This window comes from Chrysemys picta, chromosome 11 (genome assembly GCF_011386835.1).
Source record: "Chrysemys picta bellii isolate R12L10 chromosome 11, ASM1138683v2, whole genome shotgun sequence".
NCBI lineage: Eukaryota > Metazoa > Chordata > Testudines > Emydidae > Chrysemys > Chrysemys picta.
Genome location: NC_088801.1, coordinates 12,802,845 through 12,818,182, shown reverse-complemented (window position 1 = coordinate 12,818,182; position 15,338 = coordinate 12,802,845). Strand labels below are relative to the sequence as shown.

Sequence of the window (15,338 nt, the reverse complement as noted above, 5' to 3'; positions counted from 1 at the left end):
AATATAGTTTTCCAATTATTTGGGCTGTCTACATAGGGTGACCAGATGAGAGGAAGAAAATATCGGGACACATGGGGTGGGCAGTTGCCGGAGGAGCAAAAAAAAAAGCGGAGTACCGCGAAATATCGGGACACCCTGACACTGCTTACAATGGCTCCCTTTACACCTGTGCCCCTTGTCCATGTAAGACTGACACTTATCACACAGTTTTAGACAGGCATTCGACTTGTTTTTTCGATGCACAGTCGACGTATCTGTTTAAACACTCTTTGGAGCGACAATACAGTCTACAGTTAGGACACCTCAGCTGCACGCCCACACTGTCTGAGCACGTCGCGCTCAAGCAGAGGCAGCAACGATACCTGCAAGAGGGGTCGTGACTGTACACTGTGTGGCAAAACTCACAATAATTTTTCACACCAAGCAACTTTTTCACATGCAGAATCCCATAATAATGCTCATTGTGCAACAGGATGAAAAAAGTCTTGTGGTACCCCGGGCCTCCCGTTTTAAAAAAACCCTACTCACCTTTCACCACATAAAGCACCACCTGTATGTTGACTCCTAAATGCTGTCAAACGTTACTACGTCACTGAGCAGAATCTTTTTTTTTATCTGACCACCCCAGTTTCTCATGCAATTTTCTTGCCCCATCTAACAGTTCAGCATCTGCGGGTTTACAGTCGGACATGACGGCCAAGAATCCGCCTGCAAAACACAGATTGGTATCGATGTATGTCAGGTCTACTAAACACTGTCTCTTTTTATGGATAATTTAACTACTGAGGATAGAATTTAAAACTCTATGGCCACCCCCGCCTGTGTTTTTTACAACTGTCACAATGAGGCACAACGTCCCATCGACATGCATTTCTCTACTACTCTATTACAGCTTTGAGGTCTGATTTAAGAAGTCTTCAGCAGACAGCTCATCCCTAGTTCTTCTTACCGAAAATAAAGGGTTGGTTAAATTACGACTCTCTAAACGTAACTGAATGTAATCGTCAGGGGCTACCCTACTGTTAACATCATTGAGAACGAACTGTATCCCCCTGTGTATGCCTTCAACGACCTGCTGAGCTGAATTTATTAGTTCAAGACTGACAAAACAAAATTCCTCACAATACACCAAACCCCCAAATCTAGGTAATTCCTTTTGCCAACTTCTCACTCACTCCATATACACGTCTGTTTGGGGGTCTGCATCTGCATTTTCAGGGTTACTTGGGGGTTCCTCTATGGGACCATCAGCTGCATCTTCTATGTCAGACTCTATTTGAGAGTCAGACTCCAAGGGGCCACCAGGAGGATCATCAGGAGTAGAAAGGGACCTGTCTAGAGATCCTTCTGGGGAATTTTCTAAATCAGACTCTGTGTGAGAGTCACCACCACCTCACAGGTCAGATTCCACCTCCCCATTCTCAGACACATCAGTCTAAGAGCCTCCAATAGGGGACATCTCTTTTTGTTTTTTTTTCTCCTCATCGCCTCTTTAGCCTTTAAAAAAAATTTTACAGCGACCCTGGACCATAACTTTTGGGCAGCCATCCGTTTATCCCCCAAATGCTGTCCCCCCTTCTGTTTATGCCTGAGCTGATAGGCTCCTTGAGGAGGCCCCTTTTACCCCATTCCACAGCTAGTCACGCCTGTTCAGAGTCACCCTGTGGAAAAACTGAAGTATTTTTCAAAAAGTCACCCCCAAGAGCTTTTGGATTTTTGATGTAGTTTCCAGTCCTCCTTTCTTTCCCTGAAGATACAGCGTTCATCAGCTTTCTGAATGAAGCGTCACATTTTTCCCAAATCTTTTTAGAATACCAAAGAGCTGTACCGAGCTTATTGTGTTGGGAGAATGGTTTGTAATAATTTTCAGATACCCCAGCATTGCAGGAGCTTTCAGTCCTTAGTTTTTTATTCACAACCCCTAAAGTGCACGCTCCGGGTTTGTGAATGTGTGTTTTCACTCACCGTTTTCTCAGGGTTTGGTGTGGTGTTGACCGCCGAGGAACTGGAGTTGTGGTTGCGTGGTTGCTTTTTACCAGAGTCTTTTGTTTTGTCCTTGAATTTGACGTATACAAGCTTTGGACTGTCCTGATGCTTCGTCTGCGCTCTTGTGCTGTTTTGCATTGGCGTTGTTGTTCTTGCTGTTCTTAAAGGTCTCAGAGCAGATTCCTGGTTCTTTGGCAGTTCTGGTGGAGGTGTTCCTGTCCTCTGACTATAACATTATCAGGAGAGCTGCCCATGCCTGATTAAGAAAAACAGATGTTCCAATTTAGCATCAAATAAACATTTTACAAAACTTAACTTTACCATCTTTCTCACCCACTCCTATGTATTTGCTTAAAATACAAAACCTCATAAAATAACCAAACCAATGAGCAAAATATATCTACTGGGCTTCATCCATCCATCAGCCGTTGATGCTGGTGAATTTTCCTTTCCAGCTGTCTCTTTCCTTTTTCTTTTGATGTTGTTTACCCTCTGGTCTAAAGATCTCTCATGTTTTGAACGTACTGTGGAGCAGACAACATTATTATTATAAAACACATGAAACTGTCTTGTAAATGTAAAAAATAAAATACTCCATTTGGGTGTTTTTCTATTTAAAAAGTCAGAGCTTTAAAACAAAAAAATCCATTTCAGGCTGTACAACAAACACAGGTTTTGGTTTATTTCTTCCAGTAGTGTTTCTCTAAAACCTAGGCATTTTTTAATACAAGCACGTGTTTCCACCATGCACCCAAAAACAAAGTGTGCAATAAAATACTTTTAAAATCCCGCATCATAACTAAGTCTTGCATAGGCCCCCTAAATCACCAACAACGATTTAAACACTAACTAATTTTAAAACAACCCATTTTAAAAACACATCACATTTTGCAGAATAAAAACCAAACTGTTTTGAAACAAAATACTGTAAAACCCCACAGTTATCTCTAGCATAGGCCCCCTGAATCGCCAACAACAATTTAAACACTAATTTTAAAACAACCCATTTTAAAAAACACATCACATTTTGCAGAGTAAAAAACCCTGTTAGTTTGAAACACACCAAACCAACAGTTTTCAACCATATACATTAAGAAACTCCACACTTATGTCTTGCACAGACCCCTGACTCACAATTTAAACATTAAAACTTTTTAAAAAACATTTTAAAACATAGACACACTTTTAAAAGCCAATTACAGAAATTTACCTTCCACCACAGGGTAAAAGGATACTGGCACATGGTTATTCTGTTTTCCCCCCATGCGTACTTGGGCCTTTGGATTAAAGAACAAGCAAAATTTTTAGTTAGTATTATTCCCCAATTGCATCAAATCCCTATGCAATCTGTGTTATATAGGGTTACCATACGTCCGTTTTTTCCCGGACATGTCCGGCTTTTCGGCAATCAAACCCCCGTCCGGGGGGAATTGCCAAAAAGCCGAACATGTCCGGGAAAAATACCGGACGGGCACTTCCTCTCCCGCGGCTGCTCTGCTCCTCCCCTGACTCAGACTTCGGCTCTGTTTAAGAGCCAAGCTGCCCGAGCCAGCGCTACCGGCTTTGGGCTGCCCCCTTGCCTCCGGACCCCAGCTGCCGGCTGGGCACTTCTCCTCCCCGGCTCCAGCTGCTCTGCTCCTCCCCTGACTCAGACTTCGGCTCTGTTTAAGAGCCAAGCTGCCCGAGCCAGCGCTACCGGCTTCGGGCAGCCCCCGTGCCTCTGGACCCCAAGCCGCCGGCCGGGCACTTCCCTTCCCGGGCTCCAGCTGTTCTGCTCCGGCGGCGCAGGGTCCGGAGGCAAGGGTGCTGCCCGAAGCCGGTAGTGCTGGCTCGGGCAGCTTGGCTCTTAAACAGAGCCGAAGAGTCAGGGGAGGAGCAGAGCAGCTGGAGCCCGGGAGGGAAAGTGCCCGGCCGGGGGCGCAGGGTCCGGAGGCATAGGGGCTGCCCGAAGCCTGAGCGCTACCGGCTTCACGGGTTTGCCGGGCAGCCTCCAGACCCTGTGCCCCCAGCTGGGCGCTTCCCCTCCCGGGCTCCAGCTGCGCTGGGGAAGCGCCGGCCGGGGGCGCAGGGTCTGGAGGCTGCCCGGCAAACCGTGAAGCCGGTAGCGCTTGGGCAGCCCTTTTCGCGTGGCTGGGAGGGAGGAGGGGGAGTTAGGGCGGGGACTTTGGGGAATGGGCGGGGAATGGGCGGAGTTGGGGCGGGGCCGGGGTGGGAAAGGGGTGGGGCCAGGGCCCCGTGGAGTGTCCTCTTTTTTTATTTTTTAAATATGGTAACCCTAGTGTTATACCTGGTGTTTTTTAATTTAACCGTGTTAAGCACAACTATAGTTAAAAATGGGGTTTTGCCTGGCCCTGGTGAAAAGCAGCTTGAAGTTGCTATTTCCGTGCTAAACAGATCACACTGCAATAAAGATAGGTACCATTATTTAGTAAGCACAGCATGGACAAAGCACTGCAGTAAAGAATGAGTGCTGTAATAAATTTTCTAATGGGACATTAATAGTTTCCCAACATAGTGCTTGTTACATTTTTTGGAGAGTGGGAGGAGGAAGACACTCAAACCCGTTTTTAGAGCCAATCCCCACCTGTCTCAAAGAGCAATTGTTTTACTGCACAGTTTATTAGATGTCCATTCTCCTCACCTTGTCTCCTCTGAAGTGAGACTGATTAAAAAATAAGATCATTCCTGCAGTTACCCTACAAATAAATCTGAGGTGTAACCAGGAAGAGGAAGTGAATTGCATGGATGAATCTCTGGAAAATATCTGACAGTCCCTTGAGAAATATTTTATATTACTGGTTAATTTTACAAGGTAACTAAACCGGAGCTCTGAGCTACCTTTACAGAGACCCTTGCAGGAATTCCTTACTTTTCAGATTAGCTGTTAGTTGTTTTTTTTAACCCTTCATGTTATTTTGTTAAATGTAATAAATATGAAAAGAGAGTGTGTAACTTAACTAACTATAAATCAAACAATGCATGTGTTCCACCTCTAGTCATTGTAGGTTAAATGATTTTACAAGACAAGGGCTTTCTTTTTAGGATTTTCATTCCTTCCAGTTATAAAGGATTTTATCTTTCAAAAGTTGCATAAGCTTCCTTGTATGTATTTAGAAGGTAAGCAGATTTAAAATTCTGGATGTTTCGTGGTGAAAAAGGGCAAAAGAAAATATGTAATGATTTGCTTAGAACAATAATCTGCTAATGTCCTAAAAGTTTCAGATGAGATTTTAAAAAGCTGCGTAGGGGATTTGGAGGCTAACACCCATTAACTTTAGTGAGAATTTGTTTAGGCAGCTTTGCAAATCTCAGCCTTCACGCTTTCATAGCATTTCACTCACTTGAAATCCCCGCTCCATTGAAGTCAATGGGAGTTTTGCCATTGACTTCGGTGTAGCCAGGATTTCCCCAATTCTCTGACATACCAAAGCAAAATGAAATACTACCCAATGATGATTTCCACCAAGGAAACTTCTTCGCTGTTTCCATTCCATTTACTCTTTTGATAGACTCTATTAAATCTGTGTTATAAATTGTCATAGTTGTTTTATGTTGCTCTTTTACAGTGTTGCGCAGAGACTTTCATTTATTCTACTTGGCAAAGTCTTTGTTCAGCCACAAGGTGGTACTGTCACTTCTCAACAGCAGGAATATCCTTTAGAAACCAAAGAACCCTTAATGCATTCACTCTAGTTCTGGGTCAACCAATAACACAGATGGTAAACAATTTCCTATTGGCTTGGAGTTAATTTTTAACCTCCTTCTGTGTCATAACCTCATGCAACCATGGCTCTGTCCCTTTGATGGTATTCTTATTATTTTCACAGATTGGGGCACAGTTATCAGGGTCACAGGTGTGACCCTTCATTTGAGATATATATCCTTTGTCCTCTTGTATCTTGTATCTTGACATTTTAATTAACCACACTGCTGAAATTAACGATGTAGCCCACCATGGTCTGCTTTCCAGCTGTTATGTTCATGGCACACACACACAGAAGTTAGAGAAAAATATAAATACTCTTGCTGGAATGTAACTCCACTTTCTTTCTTAGAATTCAGCATGATAACATACAAGAACCCCAAAACAGGCTCCTCCCGAACAGAGAGGCACAATTCCCCCACCCTTACTATGGGCTGGCTGGCTGCATCAGGGCCTAACAGCAGTCAGTCTGCACACGTCCCTACAGAGCCCTCTAGCCCACAGAATCTAGCCTGCAAGCAGGACCAGAAAAATATCCTGAAATTTAAAGTGACAGCCTACAATTTTAACACAGTTTTTAATACAACACACCGGCCGATCCACAATTTGTTTAGATTCTAAAAATTAAATCTGGAATAACTTGACAACCAAACAAAAATCCTTCTGGTTTTATCTGAGATGATTTGGGAGCAAGGATGTGCATGGCTCTGATGTAAATAATCCATGGACTGTGTTCCCAGGAATGATATTTTCATATGCCCCTGTAAAGTGCCTACATCACTTCTGAAAACTGTCAATCAATCAATAACAGAGACAATTTCTATGCATAATCAAACATGCGCCTGGTCCTCCATCTCCAAAAATACAGGTATCTATCACTTGGGCTAGAAGAATGTTCCCTCAGGTTGTAGCTGTAGCAGGTCTGAGATCCTCTCTGTGGGCCCAGCCACTAAAAGGCAGAATCACGCACAGCCTGTACATTACATTGTCCATATAGGAACAAGTGCTATTCTGGCAGGCAGGACCACATCCCGCTGCACAGAGAGACAGAGATCGGCTCTGGAAAGATTCCGCCTTATGGGTTTGCCCCAACACTCTGGTGTCCACTCCCTGTAAGAGATACAAACCCAAAGGTTTTATGAAATTTGCCCCCTCCTTCAATGTAGAGGGAGATATGCACAACTTCTTGCCCCCACCCCCAGTTAGAAATTACATAAACTGGGTTTGGGATGCCACTGAGTCAGCCTATTCTGCCAGCCTGGATGTGGCCCTGCCTGTGTGCTTGGCTGGAAGAGGCTTGTGAGCCTATCCCAGCAAGGCCAGGTAAAGGGGACCCAGGCTGGCAAAATAGGCTGACTCAGTGGCATCCCAGCACATCAGGTGACACCTCAAAGGGCCCAACCCGTCACATGGGGGATCTTGACTCCCGGTGTGCTGTCTGCATGGCCTTCCTGTGTCCTAGCTCACAGCAAAAAATTGGGGGAAGGGAAAGAGTGGGCAGGGGAGGTGGAGCTGTAACTATAGCAATCCATGGGGATGCAGTAGAAGTGGAGACTCTGAAGCATTAGTGGCCACCATAGAATGGTTCCATGGCCTGGAGGGGATTCCTTGCTGGTTACTTGAGCTGTGATCTGGGATAGTGATAAGGATCTAGCCCCGGGTGAATAAATGAGGTGGTGAGGTCTGGGAGAAATAGTGTCTCACCCAATGGCATTTCTTTGAAGAACTTTGGAAAGAGAAGAAAACAGAGAATTGGATATTAACCTGGTCAAGAAAACTGATCTGTCAAGTCCCATATCCTGCCTACAGCTGTGTCTACTTCCTGATGCTTAAGGAAGTCTGGCAACAGCTCAGATGAGAAGCTGGTGAGAAGGTGTATTAATATCAGAGCTTTCCATAATGTGGTTTTGGACACCAGGATTCACATACGTTTGCTTTTTCATTTGTTTCATTTCACTGGGCTTCATTCTCTCTGACTTTGAGCTTTGGATTCAAACCAACGCCAGAAAAACTCCAAGCTAATCTCACCTGAAACCAGCACATCTCCCTTTTGGGGGATTTTTTTGGAAAATCATAAATCAATCCAGGTTGTTCAATCTGAGCCCAGGTTTGTGCTGTCTTCCATTTAACTAGGAGCTGCTTAAATCAAAAGATTGACTTGATACTGAGGTACATGCTCCTCCCTCCTTGATCTGTCAGCTGCTTCCGGCACAATCTACCATGCTCCTCTTCTTGAAATCTTGTCCTCCCTTGGCTTCCATGACCGTGTCCTCTCCTGGTTCTCCCCCTACCTCTCTAGTTGTTCCTTCAGCATGTCCTTCAGAGAATCCTCCTCCAGTTCTCTGTCCTTTTCTTCTCACTCTACACCTTATCTCTGGGTAATCTCATCTGCAAACCATTTAACTACCATTCCTAGGCTGATGATTTACAGATCTACCTCGCTATTCCAGACCTGTCCAAACTAAAATCTCAGCCTGTCTCTTTGCCATCATCTCGTGGATGTCCACCCATCAGCTGAAGCTAAACATGGCTATAACAAAGCTCCTAAACATCTTCTCCCCCAGACAAGCCCTCCCCGCTACCTCCTTTTCCAATAACTGTGGATAACACTATCATCCTGCTTGTCATGCAGCCTGGATGTGAGGACCTAGAAAGGTCTGAGTTGAAGATTATATCCAGTTTACAAGCCTACATTTGGCTCTCGCCAATTCTTTGTGCATCACATCTCTAAGTAGATACGGCCTTTCTGATCCATCCATGCAGCTATAACTCTCGTCTCATCACATCACATCTGGATTATTGCAACATCCTTCTGTCTGGCCTTCACAGATGCAATGTTGCCAAACTCATAACCATTCAGAATGCTATTGCAAAGATCATTTCCCTATCCCATCAATTTGACCATGTCACTCCTCTCTTTTGCATCCCTTTGCTGGCTTCCCCTTCTTTATCACGTCAAACATATTGTGCTTGCATTCACAGTCAATCCCCGCTCTATCAATCTAGCATTTCTCACTCACGAACTAGCTGGACATGCTTGCCACTGACTGGCCCATGATATCAGCCTCCATCATCCACTTGTTAAATTTTCAAACAAACACCTTCATGCTTTCTGCCATGCTGCCCTACACACCCAAAAGAAGTTCTGGATAAACATCTATAAAGCTACCTCATTAGCCACTTTCAAAGCTCTCTCCTAAAAACTCTCTCTTTTTGCATTGATTCCTATAAAAAATTGTCAGTGTTTAGGCTGCTGATGTGCTGAGTCCACTGCCTATCATGTTAACCATATTCGTTTAATTGTTTCCTTGTACTTTCCTGTGTGTCTGTATCCATCTGTTGTCTCCTCGTCTTACAATTTGAAGTGTAAGCTCCTTGGGGCAGGGACTGTCTTGTTCTGTGTTTGTACAGCACCTAATATGATGGGCTTCTGATCCACGACTAGGCTCCTAGATGTTATTTGCATGAATGTAAATAATTAATAATGATTTATGCAGCACCTATAAGCTTCAATAATCATATCTACACTATATTGGCATCCCTCTAATGCAATCTAAATTCTTGGATCCTATCCCAGAATTCACAGAATTCACAACCCCCCCTGGCCAGGAGGGGATTATTTTAGTTGTTCCAAACTCTCTACACCTGGCTTCTCCTCCTTTTGGCTCTCACTGTAAATTACAACCGTACGTTTATGACTTTACAGCCTGTTATCACGGGAAGGATTGAGATGTCACAATTTCAGGACTAGGATTTCATTGCAGTGTCAAGTAGGGGCAAAGCAATGGGCTGTGAGAGATGCAACTTCTGTTTTAAATTAGAGCTGGACTCACATCCCAGTATTCAGATCTGAACAAGGTTAGAGCATATTTGAGACCAGAGTTTTGCGTCAATCCTTATAAAGATAGGTGCCATATTAAAAATCTCAACTAGGGCCTATAAAATGATCACTTTGTATCTAGAGATGTGCCAGCACTTATTATCTACCCTCCTTGCCCCTAGCAAAATCCAGGGATTCAGATATTTGGAACTCCAATCCAAATAATCTCTGATTTGGCTTTTGCAAAACAAAATATACCTGATAAGGTTTTGCAAAACCCAAATTAATCCCATTGAGTTTGTTCCTCTCTACTGATAATTGGGGATCAAGAGAACTGAGTTCAAAACCATGTCCCATGTAAACAGATCTTAAACTCAGATGTATTGGAGAGATCTCTCTTGGGTGAAAGTCCTGCTTTAACGGTAGCTTTAACGTGTGCCAGATGAAGCAAAGAAAAAAGATGAGCCCCCTCAGAGTCCAAGTGCTCTTCTTGTTTCCTTTCCAGAGGAAACACACTGTGACACTTAACTACAAGTCAGGTTTTTTGTTTGGACAGTTCAAGGGCCTTATCCAGCAAGGTACTGAATGTCCTCAGTGGCTTCAGTGGGAGGTGAGGGTTCTGCACCATTGAGCAGGTGCTCAGCACCTCACAGGATTGAGCCGCAAGACCTCACAATACAGTAAGTGTAATACTTACCATTTCACATTCAAGGATCCCAGTGCACTTTGCTACCATTAATCAACTGAGCCTCAGAATAGTCCTATGAGAGGTGGTATTATCCTTATTTTATAGATAACCTCTCTGAGCCTCAAGTTCCTTAAGGGCCTGATCCTGCACTATTGAAGTTAATGGCAAAACTTTCCTTGACTTCAATAGAGCAGGATTGGCCCTTATGCAACTTATCCCTCCATGATCACAAAGTGAATGTGTCAGAGCTGGGAATGGAACACAAATCTCCTGATGCTGCGCTCTAAGCCCAGCACCAAACTGCTTCCCAAAATGCCATTTCCTCATCACTTTGCCCTGCACTTTATATTGAATAACTCTGTCTCCACAGATTACGCTTGCATCTTTCCGGTCTTGGTCTCTTCTTTTGTATAAGGGAATTCTAGGGGAAAGATATGTGGCTCATTAAATACGGTCACACATAGGAATGCAGGAGGTAATTTTCATTCTCTGACTTTGCCCTATGCTGGCAGCTGCTCTCAGCTTGTCCCTGAATCCTCCAGAGTGTCAGCAATAGGCATGCAGCTCCAAGCCCACCATAGCAGGCAATTAGAAAGGATTAGATAAAGACTAGTCTAGGAGCTTCAGTTCAGGCCGCATATAATCTCCTTTAGTGGATTATTTCCTGGCCGTGTAGCCAACCTCATGGACTCAGTGGCTGTCCTCACTCTTGTGGGTGGATTCCTCACATTTAATGAAAACTATGAAAAAGTCCTTCTCTTGGCTTTACTGCTGCTCTATAAATATCTAGGGTAATATCCTCCCTGCTGCTTCTGCATGTGACCAGATGGGAGACCACTGAATTTGCACCTTGCTCTCCCCAAGGAACCTAGAGAACTTCCTCCACTAAAGCTCTGCAGGGTTATTCCTCTACAGAAACTGGAGAGCAGGGCAGGAGCCGTGGAATCAAAGAGCAATCACGCTCCATACCATGTTCCCCTCAAGACCCCATAGATTTCCCATTGAAAATGTGACCCTGTGTTAATGCTGCTTAAAGCAGGGTTAATACCCTGCTGATTCCCCTCCATGGCTAAGTGGAACTCTCAAACCTAAGTCTGTGCTACTTATTTACCATTCTTCAGCTCTCCCTTGTACATCTGTTTTTTTTTTTATCCCCATTGTTTTTCTGTGTAGCAAGAGGAGGGAGTTGTATGGGTGAGCTGGGCCAGCACAGGGAGCTCCTGATAGTTTCTTTTCTTAAGAACATAAGAACGGCCATACCGGGTCAGACCAAAGGTCCATCTAGCCCAATATCCTGTCTACTGACAGTGGCCAATGCCAGGTGCCCCAGAGGGAGTGGACCTAACAGGCAATGATCAAGTGATCTCTCTCCTGCCAGCCATCTCCATCCTCTGACAAACAGAGGCTAGGGACACCATTCCTTACCCATCCTGGCTAATAGCCATTAATGGACTTAACCACCATGAATTTTATCCAGTTCTCTTTTAAACACTGTTATAGTCCTAGCCTTCACAACCTCCTCAGGTAAAGAGTTCCACAAGTTGACTGTGCACTGCGTGAAGAAGAACTTCCCTTGTATTTGTTTTAAACCTGCTGCCTTTTAATTTCATTTGGTGACCCCTAACACTTGACAAGCAGAGTGTTTAAAGCACTCAGGTACTGCAGCCTGCTTATAGGGTATATTCAATATCATTCTTTATTCAGAACACTGGAGTACCTAGAGCATGACGATGTCTCAGGACACCAGGTTCCAAGAGCCTGGGCCCCACCACTTCTGCAATTTTATAGCCCTGCAAGCCTGAGCCCCACAAGCCGGGCCAGCCGCGGGTGGCTTATTGCAGTGTAGCTATACCCTTATTGTCCACTCTAGGCTGGCTTATTCGGAGTTTGGACAGAGCTCACTACCATGGCATGCAAAGGGTAGAGAACCCCCTGCACTGCTGCTTTACCTATCTCATTACATCTTCACAGGGCCTCTGTGGCACAGAGATCCTTTATGCAGGCTCCCCACAAAGGCGTGACTTTTATTCTAGAGGCATGTCAGCAACATAGCACTCTGTGGGCCAGGTGGATCTAAACTGTAAATACAGGAATGAATTTGGCTCAGTTTTGTAGAGCGGATGGATATACACACATAACAAGGTAAATTCTCCTCTCAGTTACCAAACCTGTGGGACATATTCCTCCCTGGTGCAACTTGACATGGCTGAAATTACAGCAGGGGTCAACTTGTTTCAGGCATGCTTTGCACATTGCACTTTGAATGAACACTACACATGTTCTCTTCCTTCAGATCGCTCCTCAAGACCCCCCCCACCCCCTTCGGCTGTGATACCTGCACCAAATTGGCCAGCCAATGGTGGCTCTTTTCTTTTCAATATGGCAGTTAAGCTTGGTCTATGCACAGTTTTGTTTCAGAATAATGACGTCCGTTTGGAGTGTGACTTTTTTTTTATTTTTGTTTTTACCAAAATGGCAGTATGACTCTGTCCTAGTATGGGCACCGTTGTACTGGGATAGAGGCAGTGCTTAATTTGTAAGGAAAGAGGTGCCTGGGCTTGAGCAAGTTTTTTACTTTCATAACTGATGTGGCAAGCCCAATGGTGCTGCGGCTCAGCCCTGGCAAGCCTCGGCACAAATTCAGCACCTTTATCTGCCCTTCTACTGGCATTGCTGATTCAGTGCTGCCAACTCCCCCAATTATCTCAGGAGTCACCGCCCTTTGGCAGAGCAGAACTAGTCTGGTAAAGAAATGACTCAGAACTACTCACCTCAGAATTTCAGCTGGGGGAGTGGGAGAGTGGCCCCTCCTCTGATTAGCTGCTTTTCCAGTTCTGCCTCCTGGGAGAAAGCAGCCAATCAGAGCTGTTGCAGGAAGTGGGCACAGCTCTCTCCCCCTATTCTCAGGAGCAGACCCCTTTCTCACAGAAGGGGAGGGGGGAGCAGGGACTAGGAGCAGAAAGTGCCCAGGTGCCCAGGGCAGCAGTATAATACTGGGAAGGGGCAGAGACAGGGGGTGAAGAACCCCTGGAGTTGCCCCTCTCCCCAGCCTGGAAGAGGGAGAAAAGAACCCTGTTGCATCCCCACACAACTCTGGTCTGGGACAAGGGGTGAAGGTCCAGGAGCTGCAGGAGGAGCAGGGGTGAGGCTAGGGGGGCAGAATTGATTGGGGGCTGTGGGGTAGAACTGATTGCTTGGCAGGGGGTTGGGCAGATGTGGGGGTAAAAGCTCCTGCATTGGGAGTGTTGGCAATCTAATTGTCTCTCTCACACACGCACAGACTAGGGGTTGACGGGGGGAGTACAGAAATCAAAAGACAGGAAAAAAAATACAATATAATCTTAAAGAAACAAAACCCAAACCACCATGATTTTGGGCCAATCCCATGATTGCTGGAGGTCTGATTGATGGTTTTTTAACCTTCGGAGTTGATAATACTGCTTATTCCCCATCCCACGTGAGAAGAAGCTATATATGTATACTGATATAACTGTGCTCAAGGGGATTGTACTGCTTTAACAATATTGGTATAGTGAAAGTGGCACAACTTTTGTGTGTGACAATTCCTAACAGAGGGCCTGAACACAGATAACAAATAATTAGTTAAAGTAAAACCAGTTCCTTGACAATACTGAAACAATTAGCCATATTTGTAAAAAATAACTATGAAAATTAATGGAAATAGAGCAAATATTACAGTTAATATTATTTTGTGTATGTGAATAATGTAAATATTAGATTAGGAATAGAGATTGTGTGATCAGTATCTCTTAGGCTCAAACTCTAATGCCCCAATCCAGCAAACATGTAGGCACCATGAGTGGTAAAGCTTTTCAGGATCCAAGCCTAAACTAGTATAACTAATTACTGGAATTTTCCTTTAATATTGCATAACTGAGCTATAATCCAGGAAAACAGAAAAAACGAGTAAATCCAAACAGCAACTGAAACGCCCTCATAAATCCGCAATCATCCTCTAGATCTGAAATGTTGGTTCTCTCACTCTGTAACAATTGGATAGAAAATATGTTTTTTGGAACCTGCTTCTGAAACTGTAGAGGGCTGGGAGGAAATTAAGGGAATTATCAGTGATATTTAAATAATTCTTCCATTTGGAGTTAACAGAGGCCAGGCCATTCAGTTGATTTGGATTGTTCTTTACTTTTCTTTTCCAGAAATGCATTAAGTATATCTATTACAAAACATTAATGTAAGCAAATGGATGGGCAGGCTTTAAAGAACTAGGTTTTTATTAGTATATGTTGCATAATGTTGATTTCACAGTGCATACACAACTGATGAAAAAATACTTATATTGATGATAAACATTTACAGATAGCCAAACAAAGAAAAATGTGGTTTGAAAACTTACCAGTTTGACTGAAGGATATTGTATTTGTATTGTAACTTTGTATATTTTTACCTTAGATGTTGACAATTTATGTTGAAATGGTTATAAAACTTTGAATCTCAGCACATACTGTCATTAAATGACGATTGTCTGACCTCCTTCTTGGCCGAGCGCTCCTCCCCCAATTTCTCACAACTCTGAACATTTAAATTGATAAAAATAGAAAATGCTTAAGAATAAACAGTGATGTTAACCACTGAAATTACGAAAAAATAAAAAGTGAATTCTGCTAAACCTATGAACAGGTTACAAAACTATACCCACTTGGAGAGGTGTGTGTGTGTGTGTGTGTGGTTCGAAGGTTTGTGCGTGCAGTGTATCGGGGGGGAAGTATGGGATTTGTGTGCCGGGTGTGTGAAGAGTCTGAGTGTGCCTGTCAGCTGTTTGTGTGGAGTCTGGGAGCGGGTATATCTGTGTGAGTGTGTGTGTGTGTGTGGGAGGTGTTTGTGTGTCTATTGGCGCGATGTCTGTGGCATGTGAGCGTTTGACTTGAGAGAGGAATCCCCAGCGGGCAGTCAAGTGTTAAGGATCCCTGCGTGCTCACTGGACAGGCTGGGCGGAGATTTCATATTCGCACCCTCCTGCGGGAAGAAAGTGGCTGAACCTTGGAGCACGGGGGGACGGAGGGAGGGAGACGGACCCAGGGGGAGGGGACAGACAGAGGGAGTGGGGCAGACCCGGGGAGGGAGGGGACAGCGGGAGCCAGGCCCAGGGAGGGAGGGGACAGAGC

The 15,338-nt window shown here is 44.4% G+C and overlaps 1 long non-coding RNA gene across 1 annotated transcript; it reads right to left on the bottom strand.

Moving 5' to 3' along the window:
* Positions 1-1,967: 1,967 nt before the first annotated feature.
* On the bottom strand, positions 1,968-14,677 carry LOC122172452 (uncharacterized). Its single transcript, XR_006172789.2, has 3 exons — positions 14,570-14,677; positions 3,197-3,263; positions 1,968-2,242 (listed from the first exon to the last, which is right to left on the bottom strand). It is a non-coding gene; the product is annotated as an uncharacterized LOC122172452 (long non-coding RNA).
* Positions 14,678-15,338: the final 661 nt, after the last annotated feature.